General features: G+C 38.3%; 1 protein-coding gene and 1 long non-coding RNA gene across 3 annotated transcripts in view; both read right to left on the reverse strand.

Annotated features, from left to right (window-relative positions):
* LOC128025212 (thyroid hormone receptor alpha) overlaps nucleotides 1-1,689 on the reverse strand; it is a 122,936-nt gene extending 121,247 nt beyond the window's left edge. For both annotated transcript variants that reach the window (XM_052611337.1, XM_052611338.1), the window contains exon 1: nucleotides 1,400-1,689. The gene's annotated coding sequence lies outside the window, so the exon portion shown is untranslated. The remainder of the gene's footprint in view (nucleotides 1-1,399) is intronic.
* Nucleotides 1,690-14,990: 13,301 nt separating this feature from the next.
* On the reverse strand, nucleotides 14,991-16,949 carry LOC128024880 (uncharacterized). Its single transcript, XR_008186045.1, has 2 exons — nucleotides 16,586-16,949; nucleotides 14,991-16,407 (listed from the first exon to the last, which is right to left on the reverse strand). It is a non-coding gene; the product is annotated as an uncharacterized LOC128024880 (long non-coding RNA).
* Between the last annotated feature and the right edge of the window lie 10,906 nt (nucleotides 16,950-27,855).

The raw sequence follows: 27,855 nt of genomic DNA on the forward strand, positions 1-27,855 counted from the left end.
GAAACAAGACCAGCACATATCTGTTTATCAAATTTAAGACTGTTATCAAGCAAAATTTATGGTTACAAAGTACATACATTTTAATTTTTTGCTAAGAAAATTACCGATCTTTAACTAGACAAGATACTTATTCCTCAGATGGGATCGTGTAGAGCCCTTTGAAGTTGCACCGAAACTTCAATTTGGACCTTCACCCAGTAGTACCCCATTGAAGTCCACTATATGGAGATAAATCTTGTAATGTTTTCCTTAAAAACCTTAATTTCTGTGCGTCTGAATAAAGAAAGATGTGAACATCTTGGATGATTATCAGGAAAGTTTTATTTTGGAAGTGAACTAGTTCTTTAAATTCATTCATTCTACAGGCATTAACATATCTCATGTTCACTTCCCCATGCTGAAAAATGAGAGCGATTAGTAAATGCTTAAATGTTTGCATGTTTAATTTGCCTATACAGTGTTAAAAGCAACTGTAAGATCCCTGACCCTGAAACAATTCAAAAAGCAATTACTCGATTAGTTATTAAAAAACAGGCCACATTGATATGAATCACTACATACATAACTGAACATAATTTAATTTCACTTTGAAGAACGTGCTTAAAAGATGGAAATTACATTAATACAAACACAACTTTTCTGTATCTTCAAGCAATTCAAAATATGGAAAATGGGAAATTGCCTATATAATTACATCAATCTTTTGTACACTGTATATCTGCAATATACTATTGGAAAAAAACCTGGGTTGAGTGTTTAAAAATGAGACATGTCAACTACCACTTTATATATACATGCCATTTTCACTTTTTAAAAAAACTCCCCAAGTTTTTAACAAATAAATAACATTAAATAAGGTAGATGCTGCATAATGCAAAATCGGTTTACTGTAAACAGTTCACACAAAATTTTCCCACAGAGAGAAATCTAATGCATAAACTCATTTTCTCCACGCTAAAAGTTCTTCACTTCTATGCACGTTTTAGGTGGAAAAGAGTAACTGAAGTGAACCCATCAGCACAAAAAGCATGCCTGCTTCAGTACAGTATGTGTATGTGTGTGTGTAGCAGGCACATACTGTACCAGCAAACACGGGGCTACAATGTGTCTGTTGGTACATTATGTGCCTGCTACAAACTAGGCCCTAAATACAGCAAGACACTCTCCGAGCCGGCAACCTGTGCAATGTCAGCCTTGCTAACATGCAAAAGCCCGCGTCCACTAAAGCCTTTATTGTCTTACAGTGGAGGGCGACGGGAATGAACTGTTTTAGCTCTAGTACCGCTGACCTGTCAAAGCACGCAGCGAGCCAACGCTTCGTACGACAGAAGAACACGAACGAGTGCTGCATGAGCGAAGCGCGAGAGTCGTAAATAAACGCGCACGGCGCGCGACTCACCGTGTGAACGTTTGGCGGGTTTCAGAGAGATCGCGGCGATCCTGCGAGTCGCAGACAAGTCAAAACGTCCTGCTTCGTGTATCCAGTGCAAGTGTGGAGACACTCGTGCATACAGTGAGCCACAGTGTGCCTTCAAACTAATGTTTCCTCCTCCCAAAGTCCTGCATTTGATCTTTAGCTCGTGGACTAGGCTATCGGTGGAGGGTTTTCCCCTTAAGTTTGAAAGGGAGAAAAGTCCTCTGCCTTGCCCGTGCTGCCACGACAGGGATTTGAAATGAAGAGAATTACTACGATCGCTCCTCCCTCCCCCTCCCCGCTCGCGCTCATGTACAGTACCACGGGGAGCGTATTAAACAATTCAATAAAACGATCTACTGCTCTCTACAGGACTAACACTGTAAAATACTTACATGACTTCAGTCCATCTCTCTCTTTCAGGTTGCTGTCATGTGAGGCGAATGACAGCTCGCGAAGCGTCCGTCAGTGTCCAACATCACTGAAGAAACTCAAAGCCGGGCTTCTGATTAAAAGGTGCATGCAACATTTTTTTCCTAATTATAAGGTTTCATATAAAAATAACGATAATTACTATAATGAAACTTCCATCCAAATAGACTCGTGACTTATCAGTCTTATAATAAAGGCTATTTTATTGTAAATAGAGTTGGTCGCCCCCCTCAGGAGATCACATGACCAGAAATGTCACAATTTTTAATAGCCTACAGCTTACGGATGTGAGTGTAAAAATGAAACATAAAGCAGTCTCTGTTGGAGTAATGAAACAAGCAAGCCACAGTAGCACACAGGTCTTTTTTTGACACAGATTGAGGAAACATGTTAGGACATATAGAAGCACAAAAAAACATCACGGTCGCTGCAGGGGGCAGAAGTAAACCGATGAAAAGGAGCAAAAAACAAAACAAAACGGTAAACAAACACTTTCAATATAATTCAGTAGCAGTAAGTGACCAAACTTCATTCATCCAAGGTGAAAGGTGCATCAAACCTATGGAGCTCACAGAGTATAATCTGACCGCATTTAATAATCTTAACATCTTCCGGCTGATCGTTACAAATGAGACAAATAAAACTTGCACCTGTAAAGGAATAGTTGGCCAAAAATTATAATAATAATAATAATAATACATCTGTTATTGGGCTGTGCATGTCTGCATAAATATCAAAAGAACCAGTAACTTTCAGTTTGGATGCTAATATTTGACTGAACAGTCATTGCTTATCCCCCTCCCAATTTTTAAAGCATAAATTATTATAGGTTTAAACTGTTCAAGAAATATAGTTAACCATTAGCACAGATAATGGTCACGATGATTTTCTATTAAATTGAGTCTTCCTAGTTAGGCTGGTTAAAAGTGCTTAGAAATCCCTCAATACATAAAATAAATACATTTATGCTTGAGATTTTATTGAAACTGCACATCTGAGGATTCAAGACACTAAGAACATCTCATCCCAAATTCTGTTCTTCCACACACTCTCGAGGACAACATATGAAATCCCTCTGATCGCAGTGGGGTGCTAAACCATAGACAACATATAAAGTTACTAATGCTAGAAAGTCGAGTGCCAACATACAGTATGATGAAGGATTGTCAATTCATATTTAGCACAGTGTTCTTGAAGACCCTCCACAAACACAAAGCATTGTGTACAGTGTTATGTTTCTGTCCTCAGTTATGATGATGATCTAATATTTATGATGTTGATCTAACATATGAAACACACTGTAGTAACAGTGTCCCAAACTGATCTTTAATAAGTCTTATGAGTGGTGTGTTTTTCTGTGATGTGTATGAACCTTCGGGCTTAATCCTTTTAAAGTCAAGCTCTCTAACAGACTCCAATTTTTGCCTTGAGCAAGTGTATCAAAAATGATTCTTTTTAATGCACAGTTTGTCATTTAGATTTTAAAGCAGTTAAAACATAAAGAAAACTAATTTGGAGAATTTCATGCTGGTCTAAATCATTTTTAATTATGTTTTATTTTTATTTTTTCAGGGTATAGGCAACTTGAATCTGCCTCAAAGGGTCAAATAAAGTGTAGGATGGGATCAACACTCCAAAGAACTCCTTCTTCCTCATCAAACCCTGGTCTCCCACAGTATAATTCTGTGTTAAACTCTTTAATAGTGCATGTTAATACTTAACACAAATGCCTACATCCTGTAAAGTACAATCCAATTACTGCCTTAAAACCAGCTCTGAGACTAGTAAAACTGCTTTATATGGATTAGAATCCAAAAACAATAAACTCCAGGTTTGCTTAATCCAGGTTTTTTTTTTTTTTTTTTTTTTTTGGTTAGAGGGCAAATGTTAAGATTCTAAGATGACATCTTGTGGGATTTGGATGTCAATTATAATATGTAAACATCATATATTTTGGTAAAATTGGTAGAGATTTTGGTAAATGTGGCTGAAATTACCAGATTTCTGCACGGTTCTTTCTTTGTCTGATCAATTGAATTGTCAAACTGTTGTGAAAACTGATTGTTAATGGAAAGAAATACCAGTTTAATTTGGATAACAACAGTTATTTCAGCCGTATCTTGATCGTTTTTGTGTAGCTGAGAGCTCATCGGGGTTGTAGTTCGAACCCTCGGTGGAGTGAATAAGGACGTTGATTCAGTACAAGGGGGAAGAAGTTTCAGATGTTCCTCAAATGTCGTTCTTCAAGGCAACAAGACAGAAACAAACCATGGGTTTGTATATGGTTTCCATGTTTACAGCACACACGCTTATTTGAGTAACATATTCCCAAAGCTTTTCTCTTTATTAGTTAAAACATGTCACATGAACCAACAAAGCCATAGTTGTCATGGTGCTGGCACAAATAAGATGCACAGAGCAGCTGAAGATGGAAATTAAAGAAGGTAAACTAATCTTTTAATAGGCTGTTTATGTCACTACAGTACACCCCTGCACAAACACAAAGCATATAAAACAGCCTGATGTGTTTGTGGGGCCACAGATAATTATGCCTCGTTTTCCCGTAACATTCCTGCTTTGCATTCATTCAAAAGTCATAAATAAATAAGGGTTAATCTAGTAAATGGAGAAAGGAAAGCCCAGGAAGCATGCATTAGAGCAGAAATCTGATAAAACATGAGTGCTTTGGCTAGCCGCTGTTGAATAATTGCAGGACTTTGCTGACAGTTTTTGAGAGAAATCATTTGTAGATAAAGAAGGACATGTCCCATAACTGCTGAAATCTTTCTTTTCTTTAATTATTTACCTGCACACCAATATCTCGCTTAAGCCTAAAGATCATTTTGAGTTGAGAGAAATGTCTCATTAGATATGCATGGCGGTAAATAATCTAGCCCAGACTGAATGATAATACAATATTTGCAGGAACAATGGTCATAGAACAAATGTGGTGAAGGTCAATTACACTGAAGGCCACTTAAGTCCAAAGGCAAAATGTTGACAGGGTGTTAATTAGCTTTCTTATGTCATTTCTATGTTGACTGATTGAGCATCCAGAACTTTAGCCTACTATCAGGTTAGGTACACCAATGAGATACTGAACACTGACTTTCTCACTCACTTACATTATATTCTCCTGCTTATGATGTACACTACAGTTTAAAAGTTTGGCTTCAGTAATATTTTATTTATTTATTTATTTTATTATTATTATATTTTATGTTTTCAGTTTTATTCGGCAAGGACACATTGATTTGGTCAAAGGAGACAGTAAAGACATTTATAATGTTACAAAAGATTTCTATTTCAAATAAATGCTGTTCTTTTGACCTTTCTGTTGTATCACGGTTTCCACAAAGCATCACATCTCTTTTGAATGTTGATATTAATAAGAAATCAAAAGTTTCTTTGGCACCAAATATGCATATTAAGATGATTTCTGAAGGCTCATGTGACACTGAAGACTGGATGCTGTAAATAGCTCAGCTATAATTTTAAAACAGGCATTTTAAGATACTTTTTTTTTCAAAAACAAACTTCCGACCCCAAACATTTGAACATTAGTAGTTTCAATAATTTGTAATAATTTAAGATTTACTGCACTTTATTGTTTTTGTAATATGTACATTTCCTTTAGTTGTTATTAATTTGAATACATAAAATTAAACTTTTTTTCTCATGTTAAAATTGGGTTTTATGTGTATTTTATTATTTTTTCTCCTTAAAAACTCCTCAACTCTAGAAAACTGTGTAACGCTGACCACTCATATTGGACATTTTATCTCAAGGCTGGTTCACACGGCAGGATAATTAGGCCTGTGGCATTAGGCCCGAATCACCCCTTCCGACAATCTTAAGATGCTCCGATTATCGTAAAATAATCTGATCAACTATTCCTGCCGTGTGTGGTGTGTTAAGACTGCTCTCCTCTGCTCGGAAGAACGTCGGGACCGCTCCGATCTCAAATCGGGGATATCCAACATGTTGGATTTATTTGGCCCGATTTCTTCTCGTGTGTGGTGTCCCCCAAGGACAAACGATCACGCAGCCTGTGGACTGTGGCGTGTACCCAATCAGAAAGCGAGGTGACGAGACGGTGAGGAAGTACCGGGAAACAAAATCAAAACAGCCGGCGGCATGACGCACCAGAAAGTCCATGGAAACGAATATATGAACGTTTATTTAAACAGTTATTAATCTGTGTAGTACGTAACAACATTTCTATGAGATAAAACAACAACCATATCATCCATATCATATCCATATCATGATGTAGCAAGTATAGTCCATGCTCGCGTTGTCTCGACCTCTTTGACCATCGCCTTTTCTTGTTTTTCTTATGTTTTTTTAAGTCAAAATAACAAAGGAAGGCTGCTGCAAGGTGCCGCAGGGGAGGAGGAGGGACAACATAAAAACTCTCATATTGAACACAGGCTAGGATACTATATATATGGTTACATGGATTAGGTACTCCTGATTGGAGGAGTACCTAATCTGGAATAGATTTGTTGCAATCATTGGCGGGGCGATTGTTAATGAGATGTCAAGATGTTCTCTGACCTGCTGATCTTATCACTTGAATTAAACAAAACATTTAAGATCAGCTAAGATCCACATTTCAGCTCTGGATAAGATTTGTACGTAGGAAAGAATAAACAGTTCTCTGTTGTTGTATCAGGAGTGTTTGTATTCTTGAACAGATTTAATGAAACCCACTTTAACATCCTCTGAACAAATAAACCCTGGTTTCTCAGACATGGCTTAAGGCTAGTCCCACATTAAAATGCATGTTTGAGCTGTCTCAACTGAAAATATCTTGCTCTGACATATCTTAAAACATGTCAGTTCCATTGTTCTGTCACAAGATGCACACATGACGTTTTCTTCTAAGGCATTTTTATCAAAGTTATTTAAACATCTTAATTTAAGGCCTAGTCCTGGCTTAAGCTAAGCCCTGTCTGTGAAACCGGGCCAAAGCATCTTATTTTAAAATCCGATATTCACTAGACATCTGAAGTTATTGAAATTAATGTTCTGAGTGCATGTGCAAGCACAGCAATCCTACCCCAGGGTTCTCTGAACTTCGCCTTTGAAAAACTCGACTTGAGCAAATGGTGTTAAATCATGGTGCCCAGAACATGACATGGTCGGTTCACATAGTTTTGTCATGGCCACGACATAAAAACTCATAGGAACATGATAATATGTCATGGCCACGAGATATTAATTTGTGGGAAGGTCATATTAACTCGTGGGAATGTGATATTATGTCGTGGCCACGAGATCATTTTGTCAAGGTAATAACATTTTCGTTTTGTTCCAGTTAGTCATTTTAGTGCTTCAGCTTAAAATGTGTCGAATCAAACAAATAGATTCTTCAATTAATTCATTTCAGTGATTCAGTTAACGAAACCAGACTGAAAGAATCGTTCAGACTGAACCAGAACTCAACAATCTGCAGTTCTGCTGGAGAGTCAGATTATCAGTGAATCATGCAAAGTCATCATATGACCTCAAAAGACTTTATTTTAGGAATTTAGCAGATGAGTCATATGAACCACTTTTATGAATCTTTTAAGGTGTTTTGACCATAAAAGTTGACCAGGTCATTATACAAAATATGTCCTTTTGCATTCTGTAAAAGAAAGCAAGTCATGCAGAAAGATCATAGGTAAATGATGACACCATTTCAATATTTAGTGAATGACTTTTGTGTTATGGAGTGGCTGTGCAAGGTGGTGACACTATCAGGTTGCATTATGAATAACAAGGTTTACATTTATAGCAATGATTCCCATCACTAAATCTAAGTGCTGTTCATCTGATTTAAATCTCTCCTCAACTGCATCGTTAGAGATTTTGCATTCCTGAACACTGTCCCAAATACACATCTCATTCAACTCTTCATTTCCACTAATGGGATAACAGCCGGTGAGCGTCAAATTCATTTTTAACTATGCTAATTTCATGACTCTTGAAGACCATACAAGTGTCACAGTTTTGCCCTGAAAAATGTGATTCACATTTCAGAAGCTGATCTTATTACTGTACATCTATGAACTCATCAAACAAGATTAACCTTAATTAAGTTTAATATTGTTCAGATTCAATAACAGCGGGTCACCTGATAGCACCAGAGTATGTTTTATGAGAAGACTTAAATGTGCCATGCAGTCATAAGACCCGACAAAATTATGAGCATGACATTCCAGCAGAGCTTGATGCCCTCTTCTGGAGCTTGTAGCATAATATTCAAGCAGCCTGAATAATTCTTTGGCAAAAGAGTAACACAACTGTGCATAAGTAATGTTTTTAAAAGAGCTCTGAATAAGCTATGAATATCAAGACCTACTTTAATCCAAGATTGAGCTCTTTAAAAAAAATCTGTCTTAGTGTCTTTTAGGAAAATTTTAAAGAATCTGTCTAGCCACATTACACAATACAATAAGAACAGTGAAATGCTTCATTTAATGTTAATGTAAGTGAACGATACATTCTAGAATGAAAATTGTCTGCCCTTTGCTAACTGGTCCATGCATGATTTTTTTCCTGTAAGCAAACTTACTTTGATAAGTCATACAGCATCTATGAAGGCTTTCATAGTTTAGTAGTCATCAGGTGGCCTACATGGAATCTGCATGTGCAGAAATGCACCATCCATCAATCAAAAAAAGTATGAGAAAGTTGTTTTTCATCTCACAAAATCTTGTAAATACAACTTTCATAATCATAATTTTGACTTTATATTACACAAATGTAACTTTATTATTTTTTTTATATTATAATGTGACTTTATATCTGAAAATGTGACAATATAATGGTACAGATTTATCATATGTTTCGCAGTTTGATTTAAAATGTGACTATATCTTTAAAATACAACTTTCATTTATAATTTAGACTACTTTATATTTAATAAATCTGTGTGTGACTTCATATTTCTGAGAATGTGGCTATATCTTATCAAAATTATTCGAAACTTGTATTTATGTCTCATAATTTTCTGACATCTTGTCAAGATGATTTATTTCTCGTAATTGTGACTTTGCATATATTTTCATAATGGGACAATATCACTTAATGCTTAGCCTTTCACGGTTTTGCTTTGTATGTGACAGGATGTGAAAAAAGCATGTGCCCTAAACAAAAGCAAAGGTCATCTAAATCAATCTTTTTATATGACCATGAAAACATGTTTAAAACCAGATAAGTTCAAGGTCGTCTATCTTAAGGCCAGTTCCCCATTTGATTCATATGGTTACAGCTTGTGGTTTTAGTAACCCGCATTATCTACGTATGTTATCAGCATGTTCATGTTCTCATTCTTATCTGAGCATGATCATGCGCCTTTGCACATTTATCTGTGTGCATACATGTGCGCATGCATGTAAAGGAAAAAGAAAGCCTTAAAGTGCAGAGCTCTACCTGCTGCTCTCAAACATCCCAGTACTCAGACACTTACTAATTTAGTTGCATTCCTTCCCAGAATAATTTACTCTGTGTGCACAAACTGTCACATAACATTGGCTAGACATGAGCTAAGTTCACTGCTCCTGGAGTTGCAGCTTGAAAACCACATTAAAATGTAACAAGCTATTGCACTTCGAAGAGGATTTGGATATACTCAACACTGTTGCGAAGGATACTAAATATACCCTATGCGACACGAGGTCTTATAATTCCCCAGAGGCATAGCTATAGCACCAGCCCAGAAAATACTGCAAAAAGGTCCATGAGAGGACATGTTGCTGTTAGCTGTTACATGGCCTTGTAAAACATTTAAATGTCCTTCCTGGGCAGCCCTCCAAATTTTATAAAGGCCCGAATCGATTTACTTTCAGTCATTCTAAGCCAATCGATCAATAAAACAAGTGGGTGCAGAGAGCAGAGGACAACGTGAGAGAGGAAAGAAAACAATGGGTTTCACTGCAAAAAAGAAAATGAAACAAAAAACAGTAAAATGAAAAGGGTTACTGAGATTTATGACATTTTTGTTCTGTGTATTTAAGCAATATGACAAGAGCCGATATGACTGTAGTCAACTGCAAATGTCAAAATTCTATTCTACAACTGTCCAGTAAACAACAATATATTCATTAACTTCAATTTCATGCCCAGTATTGTCACTTTGTCTGTTGTTGCCCACCAATAAAAATAGACTCTAACAAAACCATGGCAGAACACACCATTGCACGTTTCTGGTCAATACACAGTAGTTCTGAATGAATCAGTGTTTTTAACAAATTGATTAAAGGAGTGGTTAATTGGGATTTCACTTTTTTTAACATTAGTTCGTTTGTAATGTTGCTGTTTGAGCATAAACAATATCTGCAAAGTTGCAGCGCTTAAAGTTCAGTGCAAACAGAGATATCATCTTTTAAAATTTTGGGAGTTTAATGCCTACAAATATGGCTGGTAAGGGACTACAACAAGCTTCTTCCTGGGTCTGTTATGTCACGAACCCAGATAAACCCCGCCCCCGGGAACAAGCAACAAAGGAGGCGTGGCCATGTTCTGCTGCTTTAGTGAAGAGGAAGAGAAAACTAGGGGTGCAAGTAAATCCATCCATTTATACACTTATTTTCAGAAAGCAATGAGAAGTGTTATACCTGGAGGCACATACGGTTGCTGTGCTGTAATAAAGCTTTAATCTGAATAAAACCGTATATTAAAAGCTAACAGAAGCAGTAGCATGTAAAAACAACATCATATCTATAAGTATGAGACAACAACAAACAACATACCTTTAAGAGCTGTTTATTGTGACCAGCCTAATAATCATGCTGTCTAATCAGCATCTTGATATGCCACACCTGTGAGGTGGATGGATTATCTCGGCAAAGGAGAAGTGCTCACTAACACAGATTTAGACAGATTTGTGAACAATATTTGAGAGAAAAAGGCCTTTTGTGTACATAGAAAAAGTCTTAGAACTTTGAGTTCAGCTCATTAAAAATGGGGGCAAAAACAAGTGTTGCATTTATAATTTTGTTCAGTATATATAAATATATATTTGTGATTTTAGTTGCTTTAATGTAGTTTGCAGTTTGACATGAAATAATAGTCAGAAAAAGTATTTTTACAGGAGTTTATTGAAACTTTAGACAATATGTGAAATACAAATTGCATGTATCATATTTGAATCATCAGACGTTTATGTGGAGCTTGTACTCAAAGAAAAACATGGCAGTTTTTTTTATCTACAAAAAAAGATTAATAAACAATCAGATCACAGAAGGCATGTAATGGATTGTGTAAAACAGAACATTTTGCTTAGTTCATGTTAACGAAAGTAGTTAACTAACATTAACTAATGGAACCTTATTCTAAAGTGTTACCCAATTTTTACTTATTGATGAATCATGCTTTCTGTGTAGAAATGTTCACACATAGGTCTCACTCCACAAATGCATGTTCACACTGTTAGTGAATGAAAGCCATTAGTTATCCTTTATAAGGAACTTCCTGTACTGTAAGTGCTGTGAGGTCTTGGCAGAATGGCCAGACGCCTACAGATGTCATTAATATGCACTAAGAAACTGGAGCCAGACCTGTGTTTGGAGATGCTCTTACCAGGAGGTAATGACTTTAAGTAAGACTATACTTTAGGATAATAAAGTTTTTCTCAGTTCCTTAAACACATTTCCTGAAATCCATAGCACATTATAGCACAACTATAAATATCAATTATTCAAATTTAATTGTACAAACCTAAATATTTAAACTTTCAAGTGACTCACAAAACCATTACATTCACTTTCTCTAGAAAATCTGAACTTAGTTCCATCTTTGTGTCCCAAAACTACTTTCGATACATTAATATACTGAAGAACTTCTATCCGACTGAGCTTTACTAATTTAAAAGCATAAGATGTCATTCTATTCTCTACTTATATTTTACTTATTTTCTGAAATGTCTTACTTGTAATGTGTTTGTGCCAGTGTTGTTTTTTTTTCATATAAATTGCACTTACCACATATTTGGTATATAAAGCAAAGATATTCATTAAGTGTTCAAAAATATTTTGGGGGTCAATGTACTGTATATGTTAAGGTCTTTGTGTGGGTCATTTTTTCCCCTCTGAATCTGCAAAAACTAGCACTGTCTTTCACTGCAAGAATCTCTGAACTTCTTTTTGGAAACAAATTGTGAGGACCAGAAGAAAAATGCATTACCATAATGCATCAATAGCACTTTCCTCAAAGGCTCATTTAGAGCTGGTCTCATTATATGCTCTGGGCTTCTCTGGAAATTGAAACAGAGCCATGCTTTTCTTACAGAAGGTTGTAATTTGGAGTTTATCCCAGTTATCCCTCCTATATATATTGAGGCCTGGGATTGAATTGGCTGTGTGATGCCAGGCAGTCGAGGGGCGTCTGAGAGGGGTAACGGTCCAGCAGTGACACTGGAGACATCAGTCCTCAGCAGCACACACTGGCTCTTCCCCAGCTAAATGTCTCTCCATTCTCCTAAAACAAATCAATCCACAGGCCCACTGCAGATAACAGAGTGATCCATTACACACACTTTCCAGCTCATAGATCAGGGTATGAATTACTGCTCTGAATACACATCCATATCACATATTTTCACATAATTCGGTACTTTTTCTGTTTTCTATATGACGCTCTATTGGCTCAATGCTTGAAAATAAATACTCATTTTCTTTTTATTGTGAAATATGTGAAATATTCAGATATTAATTTAATTACACATTTGTCTGAAGTAGACGATTATTTTGATCAAATGTGTTGTTCTGCAATTATTTACATAATGACTGATAAAATGAATATTTGCCAGGCAAATAAGCAGACCTTTTTTCAAGCCTTTTTCTCTACAAACAGTGATAATAATAAATATTTCACATCCATTTTTTTTAATTTTATTTTTTATTTGGTGCATGCATGTGACAAAAAAGAAAAAGAAAAAAAAGAATTTGAAGTAGGACACACTCAGTGCCTGGTTAGAAATATTAGAACACAGCTTTATAGTGTTTGTCAACTTAAGTGCGTATACAAATATGACAGTTATTGTAATTTGAATTATATCACATCATTTTAAATGACCAAAAACTAGGTATGTTTTTTTTTTTTTCTTTCAAATGAAATAATACTTTTTTTGATTAAGTCATTGCAGCATTGATGAGCATAAGAGACTTTTTTTTTTTTTTTTTAATACTGACCACAAACTTCTGAATGGTAGTATCTCATAAAAAAAAATTAGCGAAATAACAATATATATGGCTGTAATGTGGTGTATTTTTTGGACAGTTATTACAAACACCTATTTCTTGGGGTCGTATTTGCAATAATGACTGGTGCAGTACATATTAATTTATTTATTCATCCAGCCATGGATGCTGAAATCATTCTAAACTGGTTGTAAGCAATCATGTCTTCAAATGCCCTCTCAGAGCTACTTGTAAATAAAGCATTTTCATTTGCATTTCAAAGCAAGCCCTACCCATGACATTCAGTCCATAATGTATTTATGTTCAGAAATAGCTCTGTTTCAAAACAAACATGAGCTTCTGTACCTGACAGGTATTCTTTTCAAGTGCCTTTCTCAATTTCTAATCATTTCTTCATCCACACAGCTGCCATATCCATATGGAAACACGTAAAGATGTTGTGCTCGTTCCAAAAACATATGTTAATGTAGTGGGGTGCTACACGTGTGTATTTGTTTCAGAACGAGGCCAGTGATTGGTTTTGAGCACAATGACTCAATTTCTCATTTCCTTCCATGGGCATTTTTTCACAGCTTCACTTCTGATCCATTTTTCCACCCATTTCACAACAACTCTGTTTGTTGCTCGTCTCTCTCCTCCTCCCCCTCTCTCTGTTTCTATATCAGAATTCAATGAGCAAAATGATGTTCTTAAAGGCTCATTCGCGAAAGATGGTACTTACGAGCTTTTCGCTGTCTGTCTTCAACGTATTCGCTGCTTTCATATTGTGTTCTTGAGGTAGAAAACTTATGGTCATCATTGTGAGGGATTTCCTTTCCAGCATGGTACTTTGATGTACCTCAAATCTCATCACTATGGGATCACTCAACTGCAGATGGTGATTACCAGTGCTCTGTGGTGTGTTAGATGAGAGGTGATTAAAGTGTGAAATCCCCGGTTAGCTAGTTCTGAATGAATAGAGAAGAGAAGAGAAGATAAGAGGGAGACATACAGAGAACGAAGGGTTTAGGCTTCGTGCCATGCTTTGACACATCCTCTGTCCAGGGTGTTGGGTTTACCAAGTTTAGCGGTAATTAGCATGCCGCAGCATGGCATGGCATTACCTCCTGCCATCCGCCAGCTAAGCCCTCAACAAACAAAACCTTGTACGAAAAACAAAGTATCTTGTCTGGCCATGTGTGAAGATGGCAACACACAACCACTGACTGGCATCTTTAGCTAAGAGCTGGACTGAGACGACACTGAGGGAACGCTTCAGGGAGCAAGATAATGTAATTAAGGAACACTGAAGGCAATCCGAAAGCCTGTCATTGGAGTTTCCACAAAAGGAATAAACCATGGCTTCCTTACCAGAGGAAGTCCATGGGCTTAATACAGGCCTTGGGCGAATGACGCTCTTATCCAGAGCGGTCACATAGTTTGGAGGATTTTGCCAATGCCTCAGAACTCTTTAGATATTATCAAACACATCATTATTATGTGTTTTATATGAGGAATTTAACAAATTCAACGGAGGTAATGCATTCTGGGACGTGTACTATTCTTCCATGCTGGTTAAATATGAAGAAATATACATAAATAACATTCAAATGTATTTATTTGTCTCTTAATCTTTCTGGGTGTATATCTGTCAGGTTTATAAAACTTTCAGAAAAAGCTTTATCATATTAATCTTTAAAGTCGCCTTGACAAACCTGCCCTTTCTAGTTAAAATGATACTTATTCTATAATTTGAATAATTCCTAAATTCAGTTTCATACTGCAATTCTGCATCCCGTTTTTATGGCTCAATGAACTGAATATATAACATTTTATATATATAACCTTTTGTTTTACACTAAAAGTTTAGCCATTTGTAAAGTAATGGAGTTCAGCAAATATGCTGTACCAGAGTGACATTTTGACAAACTGCATTGCAGAGTTGCTTATTGGGTATTAATCACAGAGAAGAATTAATAGTGTATGCTTGTATACATTTTTTTTGTGTTAAAAGAAGCTCAAGACAATCACACAATACCTCTTGGAACTGACCTGCAAACCTGGAAAAAGGCAGAACTTACAAGGTCCTTCAAGTGAAGATGACATTATCTGAAGTATGGGTCTCTGTGCAATTGTCATACATGTGTGTATTAAAGCATAGAAGTGACAGAACAGTTTGTAAATGCATCACATTACAAACAAGCCTCTCTCTCCATGCTCATGTTTATATCTGTGTGTGCAATAAAAGATATGTGCTTTTATACAAATACATAGTGATGATCTCAGGATGTCTGAGAAGCTCTTCATAGACTGTACAAATTGGTAAAAGGTCTCACTTCTCATTTCAGACTTTCTCCAACACATTTATCTTGTTCTCTAACCCATACTGAAAGAAAACAAACATTTACTCTACCACATTCCACTCATCAGTAGTGTTTATGCTTCTAACAGCCTACATCCAGAGCTAAAACAATTGGTGTGGGTCACCTGCTTATTCATGTTTTCTGTCTCAGGACGTACAGTACCGTAATAACAAGTGTATATATGCTTCCCTCTGACTCTATGTCTCAAGTAGTTGTCAGAAACTTGTATTGAGATTGTCTGACTATTGGCACTGGTAAAACACTTAGCAGCAGGTCTATGACATCCCAGAAGTTAGGAATTCCAATATTGTATTACTTTGCAGGTCAAACTAGAATTGAAATGCGAAGAAAATAGTAAGTGTGATTGGTGTCATGGATAGCTCTCTCAGTTGGCAATACTGAATCTTCATTCTTCAAAAAATGGATCATAAAATTGTGGCAAATAATACTCCATCAATGGAGTCTCACCATGGGTCCTATAAGAACTCTCAAAGAGCTTTACTGCGCCTGAGCCTCTCAGTGAGCACCCAAACCTACTTCAAGCTTGGAACAAACGCCCCTAAACTGAGTGTCTCTGATAGACCATGGGATATTGACAGTGAGAAGAAATGCAAGAGGAAATGTCTCAGGAGCTCTAGAAATGAACCCCAAAATCAGCTGACTGCAAGACAAAGAAGCAGAACTTTTCTATGCATTCTGCTATAACTGAGTGTCGGGGCAATGCTGAAGGGAAAGAAAGAACAAAGTGATTAAACATCCTGTAGCCAAGAACCATGAATACACAGCGGACGATTCCCCTCTTCAGAATCCTTCCAGGAAAAGTTTAAAGGAGATGTGACGCATCATCATCAAGTCTTTGGTGTTGACGACCACTGAGCCTCAGCAGTGTGGTGGACACCAAAGCCCATTGAGACCTCTGGTGGCTTCCTTATAATACATAAGTACAGTAAAGTCCTGAGGAACACGGTCCCAGTTTTTGAATAGTTTGGACCATTTGGTTCACTCTATCTCACCGACACCGAGATGACTGAAAATAAAAGGCAAAGTCACATCTGACAAAAGATAATTAAAAATGTACATTATCTTTCAGGTGTCAATGGCCATCCCCTTCATAGATATTTACAAAAAAATTGACGGTTGTATTTTCATTAGCTATTGTCTGCAAAGATTAACAAATACTGTAACAAATAAAGACTATTGCTCACCGTTAGTTAACACCTAATGGAACCTTATTGCAGTGTTACGGTTTACGCTGCCGGAAGAAACATGGAGCAGAGGATAAATGAAATAAGGCTTTTAATATATCCAACACGTGGAGCACAGAGGTAGACACACGTAAATAGCAAGTGAGTAGACCCGACAAAACAGAACAGAAAGGACAAGGCTTATGTACAAAGGATAATTGGGGAAACACAGGTGGATGGCATGACTAAATTAACAGGGACATGGAACACATGGGGAATGGAATAGACACACCTGGGAACTAATCAAACCAAATACGGAAGACAGAAACTGTGTCACAGGGGCAAAAACACACTAAAAGAGTCCAGGTATGTAACAGTACTCCCCCCTCCCGGCAGGTGCTTCCTCGCACCATAGAAACAACTTGGGTGGGAACTTGGGAGGAGGTTCCGGTGGAGGACAGACTCCCAGGAGGGGGCCAGCAGACAGGGACCACGGAGGAAGGAGCCAGGAGCCAGGGAGGAGATGGAGGGAGGAGCCAGGGAGGGGACAGGAGCAGGAGGAGCCAGATGGTACACCAGAGACCAGCCAGGACAGAGATCCATGGTGGAGTCGAAGGCAGGAGGAGCCATGGTGAAGGGGCCGACGACACCAGGGGGCCGACAGGCGGAGACTGCACCGTTCGGTGAGGAGCCCAGGATGGAGCAGCACAGCTGCAGAGCCAGGGTGACGTCGAGGATCCGGAGGGCCTAGGTGGAGCAGAAGGCTCAGGTGACCGAGGCGGAGGCGGGGTCCTGGAAGACCGCTGTGGACCCGGAGCGACTGAGGATGGAGGTGGAACCAGAGGGAAGGAGGAGCCTGACAGAGCCAGAGGGATTGAGTGGCGAGGTGAAACCAGAGGAATGGAGTCCCGAGGTGGCGGATGGTCGACGACTGACCAAGGTGGAGCCGGAGGGACGAGGGAGCCCGGTGGAGCAGGTGGGATGCCAGGACATGGTGGAGATGAGGGAGCTAAGAGCCAAGGCGGAGCAGCTGGGTCGAAGGACCGAGGAGGAGTCCAGGGCTCGGAGGCGGAGACAGGGCCTTAACGCACCAAGGCGGAGCTGGAGACTGGCAGTCCAGTGGCGAACCATCGCACCCAGATGGCGCGGACTGAGGGTGAGCTGCGGGACTGAATGGCACCAGCAGGGATTACGAAGAACTGGCTGGTCTAGGAGGAGGAGGAGAGAGAGGAACGATGGGAGGAAAGACAAGAGGATCAGGGCTGGACGGAACCAGCGGAAGTGGAGCAGAGGGACTGGCAGGTCCAGGAGGAGGTGGGAGAGGGAGGCCGGGAGGGAACACAGGAGACACAGAAGATTCAGAGCTGGGCGGAACCAGCGGAGACACAGAAGATTCAGAGCTGGGCAGAACCAGCGGAGAAACAGAAAATTCAGGGCTGGGCGGAACCAGCGGAGAAACAGAAAATTCATGGCTGGGCGGAACCAGCGGAGAAACAGAAAATTCATGGCTGGGCGGAACCAGCGCAGAAACAGAAAATTCATGGCTGGATGGAACCAGCGGAAATGGAGCAGAGGAAATGACTGGAGGAGGTAGGAGTGGGAGACTGAGAGGGTACACAGGGGGATCAGGGCTGGACGGAACCAGCGGAAAAACAGTAAACTCAGGGCTGGGCGGAACCAGCGGAAATGGAGCAACGCCCTCGATCTCCACTAGGACTCCCACCATGCATGGTGTTGCCGGCTCACACACCTGGTCAGTCGCGCTCTCGAGATCCTGCTCCATGTCACTGGATGGCTCGGGCTCTGCGGCTGCGGTGGGCTCTGGCTCCGTGTGGCAGGATGGTGGCTGGCTGGTCTCTGGGTCGGGAGTGGGACTGGCGAGATCCTCTATGGGGCAGACGGTGAGAGGTGAGCCATTTCTCGCCAGAGTTCACTCCACGAATGCGCAGAATTCCTCCCGAGGACCATCTTCGGGCAACAACGCTCTGCACTTGTAGTTCAGGCTGGTGTTATAGAAGGTGCAGAGCGCGTAGTCCGGGTAGCTGGTGGCATTAACTAACAGAAAAACCGTCTGGTATGGTCCTCGAGAGAACGTCCTTCCTGCTCCAGCAGGAGGAGGAGGAATTCGGGGCTATAGAGGGGATCCATCGACACTACGAAAAGAAAAGAATGTGAAAAAACGAAAACAAAACGGAGGGAAAAACACGCAGTTTTATATTCTCTTTTTTGGGTCGGGTCTTCTGTTACGGTTTACGCTGCCGGAAGAAACACGGAGCAGAGGATAAATGAAATAAGGCTTTTAATATATCCAACACGTGGAGCACAGAGGTAGACACACGTAAATAGCAAGTGAGTAGACCCGACAAAACAGAACAGAAGGCTTATGTACAAAGGATAATTGGGGAAACACAGGTGGATGGCATGACTAAATTAACAGGGACATGGAACACATGGGGAATGGAATAGACACACCTGGGAACTAATCAAACCAAATACGAAAGACAGAAACTGGGCCACAGGGGCAAAAACACACTAAAAGAGTACAGGTATGTAACATACCTAAAAATGTAACATACCTAAAATGTGCACCATTAATCTTTGATTTATATACTCCTTTGAAACATATTTTTTCACAGTGCATTCACTCTCACACAACTGCTAGAGAGAAGGAAAAGAGTAAAAAGAACAGGGAATAAGAGAAATGAAAGAATATGGAAAGAAATAGAAAAAAATAATAAAAAGGCCAGAGCAGAGAAAGGGAATGGGAAATGAAAATATATATGAGGACTAGGGAATTAGAGAGGAAATAAAGAAAACCAAAGATTAAAAAAAAGTGAAATGAAGGCACAGAAAGTGGGTATGAGGGAAAAAATGAAAGAAAAAGTCAAACTTAAGGAGAAGATACAGAAAGAGAGGAAGGTAGAGGGAGGAAAAGGAAGAGGGCACGTGAGCATGTTGCTCATGTCTGCAGATGAGCACAAGACACAGAGGGAGGCGATGTCAGTGTGGAGGCTAGAGATTCAAGGAAATGTCACACATGAAAAGGAGAGTGGTAAAGCGAGAGACACGCGTGGGAGATTAATCCTGCTTCCTGTTGGGCAGCCTGTCATGCCAATGTCAAAATAACAACTGTATTCACAAAACACCAATTACTGTAATAATAATAATTTACCAAAGTTCATCAGCTACAGTGATATGCTGATAGCACAGTGCCTGACAGCTGCATTCAGATGACATGGATGGAAATGTTCACATAGTGCTGTGAAAGAAGAAACTTCAGCAATACTGACATTCGGTGGGAAAAATATGCCCGGTTAGACAAAGTGTTTATGAGACACACTAAAGATCATAATCTGTTTTCATGCTCTCCATCAAGAGAAGCTGAAAGAGGCTGTGGACCTGTATGTATTTACTGTATGAAGAATTAGATATTGTTTATTATATACTTCAGTCTAGCTGTGCACCTGAGTGACAGGCAATACAAAAATATTATATATATTAGCAAGTCTCTCAATCCAAAGAACATTTTGAGGCATTAGAATTCTAGATGATTTGATGCATTGGCATGGTATTTTAATTAAAGTTGTATACACACACACAAACACATGCGTGGGACCTGAGGGTACGTGCAGAAATGAGAAGGAAGATCAATAGAGAAAGAATGATAATGATGTCTTAGCCGGAGCACTGCAGGCGATGGTCGTAATCACATTTCAATGAAGCCTTTGTAATGTGAATTCAGCTCTTTTATAAGGAAAGTCTCCCTTAGGTAGTGTGGTGAAGGGGAAACATTTTTAGGAAATCCTCAAACTAGCACATTCTGTGCTACAGTTGACATTACATTTAAACATTTAGCCGGCACTTCAGAGACTTCAAGGTAAACAAGCAGTTCATGCATTGAAGATTCGCAAAGTAATGGTAAATGAAATCTAATTTCTCAACTCAATGTTGTATGCAGAAAAGAATAACTAAAGTACCAAAAATAAATAAATAAATAAAATAAATACAATAAATATATGAATTAGTTATTCTTTGCAACTAAATTGATAATTGTTTCTAAAGGCCAATTCACACTGCACCGAAAAATGCACTGCACTTCTCAGACATTCCAAGATCTGACAATGCCAATTAAGCATGTTCAATCAGTGAAAATAAGTGCCAACAGACGCCAACGGGGTGAATGGGTCTGTTGCTGTTTGTCTGCTTCTATCTGTGCAGTGCGAATTGGCCTTAAAAGGTTTCCTGATCACCTAAATAAATGTGAGGTAAGGACCTGTACTGTCACAAGGAAAGTCACACCAGAATGAAACACAGCATCAGTAGTTGAGATCCAAGATGTTTTTAAAAATGGGATGTATGAATTGAGGTGACAAAAAAGTTTTCCAACTTAGTTAAGGCCAATTTTCAGTGGTCTAAACTTAAATCCATGATCAATTTCTGGAGAATGCTTCCTATTCCTCTTGTGGGTAGGGTTAACGCAATTAAAATGATATTTTTGTATATTGTGCAGAACATTCTTGCATTTATGCCCAAATATAAAAAAAAAAAACTGGACTCTATCCTGGTTCCCATAGGATTTCTAAACTCCACCTGTGTAAACGCAAAATACAGGGAGGGCTCGTCCTACATAATTTTCTTTATTATTATTGGGCTGCAAACCTGAGGTCCTTGACGTCATGGATAGATTTGACTCTGGTGGGGAAGATTTGGTTGGTGTCAAAACAGGAGGAATATCTCACATATACTATTAATGCAATACCTTTATCACCCAAAGGTATAGCTAGTTTACTTTATAATCATAACCAAGTTATTCATAAAAATAAAAATAGAAAGTTAATTTTCAAATTCACCCAAATGTCGTTTTTGCTCTCTGTCTCAGCTATCCCCTTTTTTTGCCCTTCAATGTTAGATTGTTAGAATGTTAGAATGTGTAAAATTTAGGGTTAAGAAACATAGGGGATTTATATGTAAATGGAACTCTTGCTTCCTTTTAGCAACTGTGTGAGAAATACAGTATTTATTATAATCACTTCTTTATGTACCTTCAAAATAAGAGACTTTGTGAAGTCTAACATTTCTAATTATGTCACAGCTACACCCATGCATCTGGACACATTTCTGGAAAGATGTCTTAGCCTTGCTCTACAAGGGTTTGGAACATGTGAAACGTCCATCTGTGGAGAACATTAAATCTGCCTGGGAAGAAGAACTTGCAGTAGAAATTCCTAGTGGAATTTGAGAACAAAGTCTTGAACTGGTCCACAGATGTTCCATTAATGCAAGACATTGTCTCATTCAGTTTAAAGTGATTCATAGGCTTCATTATGTCAGTTTATAGATGCCAGCCTGTTTCATTGCTATGTCATTTGTCCCAAATTACAGAGTTTCTGGAACAAAATATTAAATTTATTATTATTATTATTTTATTTTATTTTATTTTTCAGATAAATTGGACATTCATATTGATCCAGGTCCTATATTGATTATATTTGGAGTTTCCAAATAATTTTTGACACTTACATGGGTACAACAACAGTTTGTTTCATTTGAGTTGATCTCTGCCAAAAAAAACGTATCCTTCTGTTTTGGAAGTAAAAAGAAGTTCCAACTCTTAAATTATGGAGAGGTGACAGGTACACTACATTTGGAAAGAATCAGGTATATCCTAATAGACAAGATTTTGGTCCCCCCACCAAGATTCTTCTAAATACCTTTTTAGGTGTTCAACAGAAGAAAGAAATACATACAGGTTTTGAACAGCTAAGGATAAGTAAATTATGAGAAATTACCCTATTTTTGCAAATACAGAAAATTATGATTAGATTAAGAAAGGTTCAGAGAGACAAATGTTACAGTTTTTTCTGGATTCTAAAACACCAAACCCCAATTTCAAAACTTTTTTTTTTTTTTAGAGTTTTTGCTGAACTCTAAACACATTCTCATTCCTTTAATTATTTATCACACCATGATGCATTTGAGCTGCAAAATATTAAAGACAGCTAAAGCACAGTTGTCATCGTTTACACACAACGATTCACAATTGTTCACACTTGTTTCTAATGATGTGATCAAACCAACTGTACAAAATATGAGCCATCAGTTCAGAGTGCTCAAGTGACACAGGTGACTGAATGATGATACGAACAATAGATGGAAACAGTCTGAGAAGAAGAGGAGGAAGAGAAGTGGAGGATGAGGAGGAAGAGGATGAGGAGCGAAAGAGCAAAGTTTAGAGAGAGTTATCAAGGCTGGATCTGTCAGACCAGAGGGGTTTTTCTCTTTGTCTAGTAAAAAAGACATTACTTGTGATGTGGATAAAGTCCACATATAAAGTTAGTTTGAGTATTTGGATTTGTTTAGGGTTCTGAGAAATTAAGTGATGTGAAATTAGAAATGTGTTTTAGCATTTCAGAAAAACTGTAATATAAATTGTTGTTGTTTATGGTTGCCAAATAATGTTTTAACTGTCCAAACATAGCTCATCCAACAGAAAATTTGTGGCAAGGGTCTATCTGTTTTATAATTACATAACTTTAGCTTCAATATTTACACCATGCATTACACACAGCAAGGCAATGCATAAAATATATATTTTGATTGTTTTATGTGAGATGATGTACAGTCCTCGTCATGAAACAAGGGCTCTCACAAACTGGTTTTTTTTTGTATGATAGTGAGACAGGAAAGACACTTGTGTCACATGAAAACCAAGATGAAAGTCAACAGTTTTTCACAATACTGGAGTTCTCACGATGTGTACTTTGAAATAGATATCAAAGAGTTGAAAAGATTCCATGTGGCACACTGGGTACTGTGGTATCATTCTCTGCATGACTGTGTCCCTACTGTCATCAGTAACCACAATTTGATAAGATGTGCTAGTGATTGTTTCTGTGAATCTCAGAGTTTTTTGGCAGATGCCTGTGAGAGAATGCTTGATGGTTCCTGGAACTGTTGTTGTGTGGTGGATATAAAGATTAAATTGTGCTATATGACAGTTATGAATTGTTGCTTTAGATAATAGGCATCATCATTTACTTTCAGCTCTAACTGGCTTTTTAGAAGAGAAGAGAAGAGAAGAGAAGAGAAGAGAAGAGAAGAGAAGAGAAGAGAAGAGAAGAGAAGAGAAGAGAAGAGAAGAGAAGAGATATAAAGTACAAGAGGTGGCAGGTACAGATGACACGGGATATAAGAGGAGATGAGAGAAAAAAGGCAGAGTAGAGAAGAACAAGAAGAGATGAAAGTCTTGATTGAGGATTTCTGTAAATTATTCCAGTCGTATATGTATATGTATATGTATATGTATATGTATGGTGCAGATTTATATTTGTCCAGCACTGTGGTGTGAATGGTGTTTTAGATTAAATGTGTTTCAATGCAAACATGTAGGGGAGAATTGGCAAATTTGTGGATTAAAGCCCACCATGCTGAGTATACACAGACGTTAAGTGTGGGTGTGTGTGTCATAATGTCATAATGACTCCACACTCAGTGCTTACTGTATGTATATTCCCATGAGCCTCTCGAAAGGCTAGTGTCACCCACAAAAGTGTTTCTTTTGAGACCAAGAATAAACACACCACACTTCAGAGTCCTATGTTTGCCACCTTCTCCTGAAACGAGGTCACCCACATGGTATCTCTACTGCTCAGCAGATCAAAGACTTTCTGCTTTGTCTTTGTAACTTTCTCTTTCTGTGTCATGTCTTTATTTTCTTCACCCTTTAACTCTCACCTGTAATACACAGCTCTAAGTCAGTTTGATGGATACAGAAAGTCAAAAAGCAGAGGAATTCACTGGTTCACTTGAGGGCAAATATGCTTGTCTGAAATGACTGTGCAGATTAAGTTATTATCTGCATACTGCTGTTTCGACCTTTTATATCTTCAGCAACTCAAAAGGTTACTGAAATGAACACACAATCAAAGTCAGTAAACAGGCATGCCAGTTTATTGAAAATCTCACTTTAAGTAAAGTAGAAATTACACAAAATCTCAGCATAATATTCTATTTAGTATGTGAGTACAATAGTTGCAGCGGTTTGCATCACTTCTGTCCTCAGATTTAGTCAGATATGTTTTCTGTTACCGGAGAATGAATGTAAGTGACGAGAAATTGCTCTGCTATTACCTATGTGTTAATCAGATACAGCTGGAAAAACTGACATAACTTGATTTCCCAGTTAAAGAAAACTCTAAACAGAATATCAATTTATTTAGAATATCAATATATTTTTCTGTTCTGATTTGTCATCTATACAGTACATATTCTTACATAAAAATTTTACAAAGTTAAAAATTAAGCAGCAAAACTGTTTTCAGTTTTCATAATAATAATAATTATAATAATAATAATTTTCTTGAGCACCAAACCAGCATATTAGAATGATTTCTGAAGGATCATGTGACACGGAAGACTGGAGTAATGGCAGCTGAAAATTTAGCTTTTCCATCAAAGGAATAAAATGTTTTTTTTTTTTTACAATGTATTAAAATAGAAAAGTTATTTTAAATTGCAATAATATTTTAAAATATTAAAATTTTTACTGTATTAAATAAATGCAGCCTTGGTGAGGATGCCAGTCTATGTTCCCCTGTCTTGATTTTGTGGACTCTTATTTTGAAATGTCATCATTCCCCATCATTTCTGTGTTCCCTTGTTCTCTCTTGTTAGTTTCTATAATAATTGATTAGCTCCTTGTTACCTCGTTGTCCTGTCAGTATATAACTCACGCTGAGTCCCAATTCGCCTACTTATACTACGACCTAAAAGTATGTACTTTTTTTGTGAGGAAAAATTACATACTTTTGAGTGTGTAGCAAAAGAGTATGCACGTTCTGGGACATACTTCGATGACGTCATGCAACGTGAACGACAACGTGGTTGCCTGGTTAAGCACATCTCGAGGCCACGACATAAGGATGTCGTTACCTCGACAAAATTATCTTGTGGCCACAACATGATATGACGTTCCCACAAGTTAATATGATGTTCCCACAAATTAATATCTCATGGCCACGACATATTATCACGTTCCCACAAGTTATTATTTCATGGCCACGACAAAACTAAGTAAACCGAACAAGTCACTTTACGGGCAACGTAGGAAATAGATGGGTCACTTGTTTTCTTATAAACCAGCTTAAAATGTGTTTTTATTGTTAATATTGGCAGGTTTTGCTAATGCTTTTACATGCTACGTAGTTAAAGAGGATTTTGGTAAATGTGCACTTGAGAATAACAACTTACTAACATTCTACTCAAAGATTTGTGGAAACCTACCCTTTATGATTAGCAGATTTTCAAAAACATAAGAAATTTAATCTGCACTATATTATTAATATAAACAATCAACATAGCTGCAGAACAATATAATGGTGCACCAACATGGTTAACTCATAAACTGCCTTTATTACATCCCAGCCAAGACAAAGCTCCAACCTCACAGCTCAGTCTCTGGCTTCAGCTGGCCTGCCGAATGTATGTTATTATATGCCTGCCTGAAAAAACAGAGCTGCAGAGGAAAGGAGGAAAACATTGCTATCAGAGGTATGTGAAGCAGACGGGAGAGCTAATTTCTCATGTACAGTGCCAAACAAAACGTCTTTGTGTTTGAAAACCTTTCCTCTTCACTCCTGTCAAGTCTGTGCCTTTTTAGTTTACACTGATTAAAGCCTAACCCTGCAACACCTTCATGCAGACATGGCTAAAGATCTTTTGAAGCAGATACCACTGCTGTCCTGTAAACCACTGCTGGTTTTTTGCCTGCATGGATGTTTATGGGTTTTCAAATTATTGATAACAAATGGTATTAAATGATGGAGGTGTGTTTGTGTCTGGCCATGGCAGTAAGCCATCAGGAGTTGAGAGATAGGGCAGGTGGATGTCTGTGCCAGAGATGGTGGTTATTATATTGGGCAGACAACGGATGTCTTTCCTTAATTCATAAATGATATGGAGTAAGAAGTACAGAGTGTTTTTAAAGCATTTAACACATACTTTATGTGGCAGGTACATAGATTGCTATTTTTCCTTTCTTCTGTAGAACTAAGTTCTATCCCTCTTTCTCAAATATAAAAAAGGGTAAGATATGTTGTTGTTGTTCTTCTTCTTCTGCTGCTTATCCGGGCCGGGTTGCGGGGAGCTCATGACCATAGGTGAGAGTAGGAACGTAGATTAACCGGTAAATCGAGAGCTTCGCCTTGCAGCTCAGCTCCTTCTTTACCACGAAAGACCGGTACATCGACTGTGCCACTGCAGACACTGCACGTATCCGCCTGTCAATCTCTCGCTCCATCCTTCCCTCACTTGTGGAAAAAGACCCCAAGTTACTTGAACCCCTCCACTTGAGGCAGGAGCTCTTCACCAACCTGAAGGGGACAAACCACCATTTTCCATCTGAGAACCATGGCCTCGGACTTGGATGTGCTGGAGATCTTGGAGATCACCTGCAAAAAGCAGAGACAAAATCATGTGGTCCCCAAACCGGACACCCTCCGGCCCCTGGCTGCTCCTAGAAATCCTGTCCATAAAAATAATGAACAGGACCTGTGATAAAGGGCAGCCCTGCCAGAATCCAACATGCACTGGGAACCAGTCTGACTTGCTGCTGGCAATGTGAACCAAGCTCCTGTTCCGGTCGTACAGGGACCGGAAAACCCTTAGCAGAGGATGCCACAAGGGACACGGTCAAATGCCTTCTCCAAATCCACAAAGCACATGTGGATTGGTTGGGCAAACTCCCATGAACCCTCCAGCACCCTGGAGAGGGTATAGAGCTGGTCCAGTGCTCCACGACTGGGATGAAAACCCCATAGTTCCTCTTGAATCCAAGGTTCGACTATCAACGATTTTGAAAAAATATATATATATATACATTTTGTACAGAAAGTACAGAAAATATGATAGTAAAGACATTTATAATGTTACAAAAGATTTCTACTTCAAATAAATGTTCTTATGAGTTTTATATTCATCCTTAAAAAAAATCCTAAATGAAGGTATTCATTATTGATAATAATGAGAAATGATTTTTAGCATCACTAAAACACTTCTGACAGTTACAGTATATATTTTCATTGTTCATCGAGCTCTTTTATCTCAAAAGATCAAGGACGTTTTTATTCCTCTTAAAAACAATAATGCTTAATGACAATGAGGAAACTAAATAAGCCAGTGTATTAGAGGGTTATAGAGATCTGAGTGTGTATAACTCTATACTCAATTTTGAACTCAAATGCAGCTTGAGAAGATGAAGTGATTGTTGCAGGATTGTGGAAATCCTTATGCCA

Source organism: Carassius gibelio, chromosome A12 (assembly GCF_023724105.1).
Source record: "Carassius gibelio isolate Cgi1373 ecotype wild population from Czech Republic chromosome A12, carGib1.2-hapl.c, whole genome shotgun sequence".
Lineage (NCBI taxonomy): Eukaryota > Metazoa > Chordata > Actinopteri > Cypriniformes > Cyprinidae > Carassius > Carassius gibelio.